The following is a 5,161-nucleotide window of genomic DNA, read 5'->3' as shown; positions in this document are numbered from 1 at the left end:
AGCCCCGCCCCCACCCCAGGGCGAGGCCGCTGCTGCACGCACACACATATGCACACACTTACCCACACACACGCACACGCACACGCACACGCCCGCGGAAATGCTACATTTTTCATTATCGCCCCTAACGAGCTTTCTCAGGCGTTTTTCCTAAACGCCCTCCACGCATGAAATCTTAACAGCACAGATGTACTGCACGTCTGTTTCGCACTCCGTGTACATCCGCGCACATCTGTGCTTTATACGTAAAAAGAATAAACATCTTTGCCCCCAAAATCTGATTTCCGCCCCGCTGCTGGGAGCGCATGTATAAATGCAATGTATTATTAAAGTTAATGTCACACATTTCTCTCCACTGTTGTAACTCGACCAGAAATTTTAAAACACAGATGCGGCTCACACGATGCCACTTGGCAGCACTGGCGCTGACAGAAAGCAGATACGAATGTCACGGTGTGCAGGCGTGTGCTGTGCACAGACATGGCCACAGATAGGTACCTGTGTGCACACGGACGCACACGCACAAAGCCCAGGCCTGACCACCGACACACCTGGAAGCAGGGCCACCCCAGCTGCAGTGTGCACACGTGCACCCAGATCTTGGCTTCTAAATACCCCTCTCCCCTACGGAACCAGAGCTCTTTGGAGAAATGGCTGAGTCCTGAGCTGGGGCAAAGAGGAGCCTGGAGCTTTCTGTGGCAGAAGGGAGGAGGCTGCTAAAACATGATACGAACACGTCAAAAGACACACAGAAGCCGGTGGGAAGCAGTTCCCACTGGTCACTCCCGAAACAACTCGAGCATCGAGATAAATCGTGACGGGAACTGATGCCAACTCTCAGAATAAAACAGAAAACCGTAATCCGAGAGAGAGGGGAAGGAAAGGCAAAGGCGGGGGAGGGGAGGACTAGATATTTATACTGTTTCCAAGTGTCTTCTGGAGAACACTCGTGATCCACACACGAGGGGGCACGGAGTGACTTCAGGGTGGAGACCCCCCCAAGGCCACCACAGCCCCAGCAACGGGACGAATCCAGACCACATGCCACGTGCAGTGCAGGACACAAGGAGAATTAGCATCGCGGCTGCTCTAGCGACGGGGCTCGAGCAGAGACGCACCGGAGACGGGGCTCGAGCGGAGACGGGGCTCGAGCGGACACGTAACCCGCGGCAACACGAGGCGGCAACGTCGCGATCCCCCAGGGAAGGCCGAGGCGTTGCCATGCCACGTGCAGTGCAGGACACAAGGAGAATTAGCTTCGCGGCTGCTCTAGCGACGGGGCTCGAGCGGAGACGTAACCCGCGGCAACACGAGGCAGCAACGTCGAGATCCCCCAGGGAAGGCCGAGGCGCTGCTCACAGTGAAAGGGGCTGACGAGCACACAGGGCCCTCGAGCTGACCCTCCCGCTGCAAGGACACACACTGCGACCGGAGTGGCTCCCCGGGCAGCACCACTGCTGCCGTGGTCAGTGGTTCTGGAGGAGGACACCCTCATCAGAGGCCACCCGCGGGGCGCAAGGCACCAAGTCCCCAAGTGACTCTCAAAAGAGTGAAGGACAAGTTATAGGTACTGCACTTACAGCTTTTCCCTAAGTCTAAGACAGTTTCGAAAGAAAGAAGGAAAGAAGGAAAGAAGGAAGGAAGGAAGGAAGGAGGGAGGGAGGGGAAGAAATCTGCGGCAGAGAGAAGGCTTCCTGGCTCCTCTCGCGTGGGCCTTCCTCCCTCTGCTCTCCACCGCCCTGGTGTCATGCAGCTCAGCCTCTGGGACCAAGTGGCCTCCTGCTGGCACTCAGGAACTCTCTGGACACCTGCGGGCCGCTTTTTCCATCGGCGGGCATCCCAGCAACCCCCGCTGCGGGGCCCTGCTCTCCCGGAAGCGGCATGAGAACCGGGACTGGACCGGCCGGCCCCGGCCCCCCTGGCCGAGCACGGCCGGCCTGGCAGTGCAGAGGCTCGGGAGTAACCCCTCGAGAGAAGGAACACAGCGATGAAGAAGCAAAGGGACCAAGGGACGCCAGGCTCTGTGGGACCCAGAGATGAAGACTCGGAGGGGCTCACGCCAGGCTAGAGGGGACAGACACGCTCACACGGACGCCGGCACCCCTCACTCGAAGTCCATCCAGGTCCTGGGTTGGACAGTGAGCAAGAGTATGGCTCCCAGGTGGTATCGACGTAACCAACGTGCAGGCGTGGGCTCGGGGACACTCAGGGATGCCGAAGAGAGTGAAATCAGGATGCTTTCCAGAGCAGGGGCCTCTAGACTAGCTCCTCCAGGAAGAACAGGCCAAGAGCACGGGAGGTCTCGCAGAGGCACTGCACACGAGGGACACCCACAGAAAAGGCGTGCAGCGGGCAGGCGGGCCGGGGCGTCTGGCAAGGGGCAGGGCCCGGAAGCAGGGCGCTGGGGTGTGGGCAGGACAAACCCGGCGGCCAGGCTCCCAAGCCCTCTGTGCCATAGCCCTGCCACCTGCCAGGGTGGCGCAAGCAATGCCTGGGGGGAGGGGGTGCCCCGAAGGTTCAAGCTGCAGGCCAGACGCGAGGGCTGTCGCCTGCTGGCATCAGGACCGCACAACCGAAGCCACTCCAGACACACGCCATCGCTTATGAGGATCAGCAGATTGTGGCCATAGCTAATTAGTTTAATTAAACCCAAGGTGGCTTCCAGGCATTCTGAATAAAAAATAAAGCACACCCTGCCGGTTCCAGGAGGGCACGACAAAGGGGCAACTTGGATGTCTCTGCGAAGACCTCCCAGCGCCCGGCTCTGTACACAGCAGGTGCTCAATCAGTGCGTGTTGCTGTCGAGCTCCTTTACGGCCAATAACCCAGCCGACAGCAACTCAGAGAGGAGGGGCACTCCAGATGCTACCATCTGAAACTGGATGTCACCATGAGAAGCCAGCGTGGCATTCTGGAAAAAGGTGACATGGTGGAGGCCTTGGAGTAGGATGGGTCCCAGGCACACTGTGACGGGGGAGATGGAAAGGCCCTACAAAGGACTTACTGACACGGTATCCAGACTCCCACGGGAAACAGGCCCACACCGCCCACCCATCCAGCCCAAGGAATCGGACACACACCACGAAGCACCCGAGGAGCAGGCCGGGAACATCCGCCGGCGAGTCGGCAGGACCGAAATCACAATTCATTTACACAGTCCTGGAAGGGACACCTGCGTTAGGGTTTTAGTTTCACCACTTACTATCTGTGTGGCCTGGGACCAGTCACCTAACCTCCTGAGCTTCTGCTGCCTCATGAAACTGGGGTGACGCACTCCTCCCGGACTGCCTGGCCCAGGGCAGGACCAGCGAGCAAGGGCAGCTGAGATTGTTCTTGTGATCCAACCACCGTGGACCAAGAGGACCCGCCTTCGCCCCGCCTCTCAGGGAGTAAGTGTCCCGGATGACCTCTCGCAGACCCTGCACAGCCATTCACGGTCACACAGTTGTCTCTTTAACTGTGAAAACACAGATGTGGCCATGCCAGGTCACCCCCAGCCCAGTGACACAGGTTCCCAGGGCACCTACAGCCGTCCCTCTGCCAGCACAAAGGTCAGTGTGACCAGCCACACCCTCCACGAGAGCAGCCCTCAGCTACAAGGGCCATCCCCGCCAGTGTCCAGGTGATCACCCTAAATGTTTACTCAGCACTGCACTAGGGGCGTTCTCTGCCCCGCCCCGCATCGAATCCTCACAATGAGGCTATGACGGGGCTACTAATGCTGCCCCATTACGCAGATGGGGAAACTGAGGCCCCAAAGGTGGTGACCTACCTGGGAGGTGACAGTGTCAGGTTTCAATCAGAGCATGTGGCCACAAAGACACACTGACACTCGCCCGCCTGGCTCCCCTCCCACCCAGCCCCCTCCACCCCGTTCACGTGGGCCGAGGCGGGTATCAGTGTTGCTGCCCCAGTTCCCGCCCCAGGAAGTCCCTGCACTTCCAGCCCAAGCCACCTGCCACAGCCAGCACCCCCCGTCCTCCCCCATCCTGTGGTCTGGCCCTCGGAGCTCCCCCGAAACCACAGCCGGGGAGGAGCAGCCACAAGACTCAGTGGTCCACCAGGCCCACGCTGGCCGTCCTGCAATGAGGTGCAAACTCGCTAGGAGCCAGCAGGCCTGGGCGGCCCCTGCAGCTCTCAACCAAAGGCAGACACTCCCCTGCCCTCGGCAGCCCTTCCCCCATCTCTCCAGGGGAGGGGAGAGGTGAGGACTGAGGCGGGGACTGGATCTGTGACAGCGTGGTGTGGCAGGCCCTGGTGGCAGGGACTTTGGGCTGCGTAGCCCTCAGAGTGCCTAAGGATGGTGGTGCTGGCTTCGGGGGACCCCCGCGAGCCAGACCGGGCCCCCTCCCTGGGCTGTCCGCCTGCGAGGCCTGGCTTATTACTACTGAGTGGGAGAGCGGGTCCCCTGCCCCCTCAAGGCTCGTCTTTGTCAGCGGCAGTCCCCCCATCACCCCTGAAGGGGGGCATACCCCCATCTCCTTGGAAACTTGGTCACAGCCAAAGGGCAGAGGCCATGCGGCCCAGCCTGGAAAAGCAGTGACTCACTCCAGCCGGCTTCCCGATATCCCACTTGTGAACGGTCCTTGTCCACACAGGTCTGCCCAGGGCCCTGGGGCTACAGGGCTAAGAGGAGGGTGGCTCCTGGGCAGTGCTGGCCAGACCCAGGCCGGCACCCTGGTCCCCTGGGGCCCCTTCTAAGCCTGCTGGTGTGGGGGTTCCGCCACCCCAGGAAAGGCAAAACGAAAGCCTCGATCCTGCTTAAGTCTCGGCCAAGTTCCCTTCAAAGGGCCAAGAACGGCAGCTCCTTCGGGAGGAGCAGACATTTTCCTGGCGGTCCGTGGCCTCACACGCCTCGGCCACGACAAAGGCCACACTTAAGGGTGCCGGGGAAGCGACGAGGGCGGGGGTGGCTCCCTTTGCACCCAGTTGCGCAGCCCTGGGGACCCGATGCCGCTGGGCCAGCCGGGGTCCAGGAGGAAGCGGAGGCCGGCAGGGCGCAGGGGGCGGGGCCCGGGGTTCCCTGCTCCCCGGGGGCCCCTCCGGCCGCGCCTCTGGCCGCGCTGCGCCGGCTCGTCTACCACCGCGTCCTGCACCCGGCGCGAGGCGCGACCACGCGACGCCCATCGAGGCCTCCCAGTGCGGCGGGCTCCCCGGGGTC

At 61.5% G+C, this 5,161-nt stretch overlaps 1 protein-coding gene across 1 annotated transcript in view; it reads right to left on the bottom strand.

The window, feature by feature from the left end:
- The window catches only part of VAV2 (vav guanine nucleotide exchange factor 2), a 135,923-nt gene that overhangs the window by 130,113 nt on the left and 649 nt on the right, over nt 1-5,161 (bottom strand). The window lies entirely within an intron of this gene.

The sequence above is a fragment of the Pteropus alecto genome, unplaced genomic scaffold (assembly GCF_000325575.1).
Source record: "Pteropus alecto unplaced genomic scaffold, ASM32557v1 scaffold67, whole genome shotgun sequence".
Classification (NCBI taxonomy): domain Eukaryota; kingdom Metazoa; phylum Chordata; class Mammalia; order Chiroptera; family Pteropodidae; genus Pteropus; species Pteropus alecto.
The sequence above is the reverse complement of the archived record's forward strand: the minus strand, read 5'-3'. Positions and strand labels throughout refer to the sequence as shown.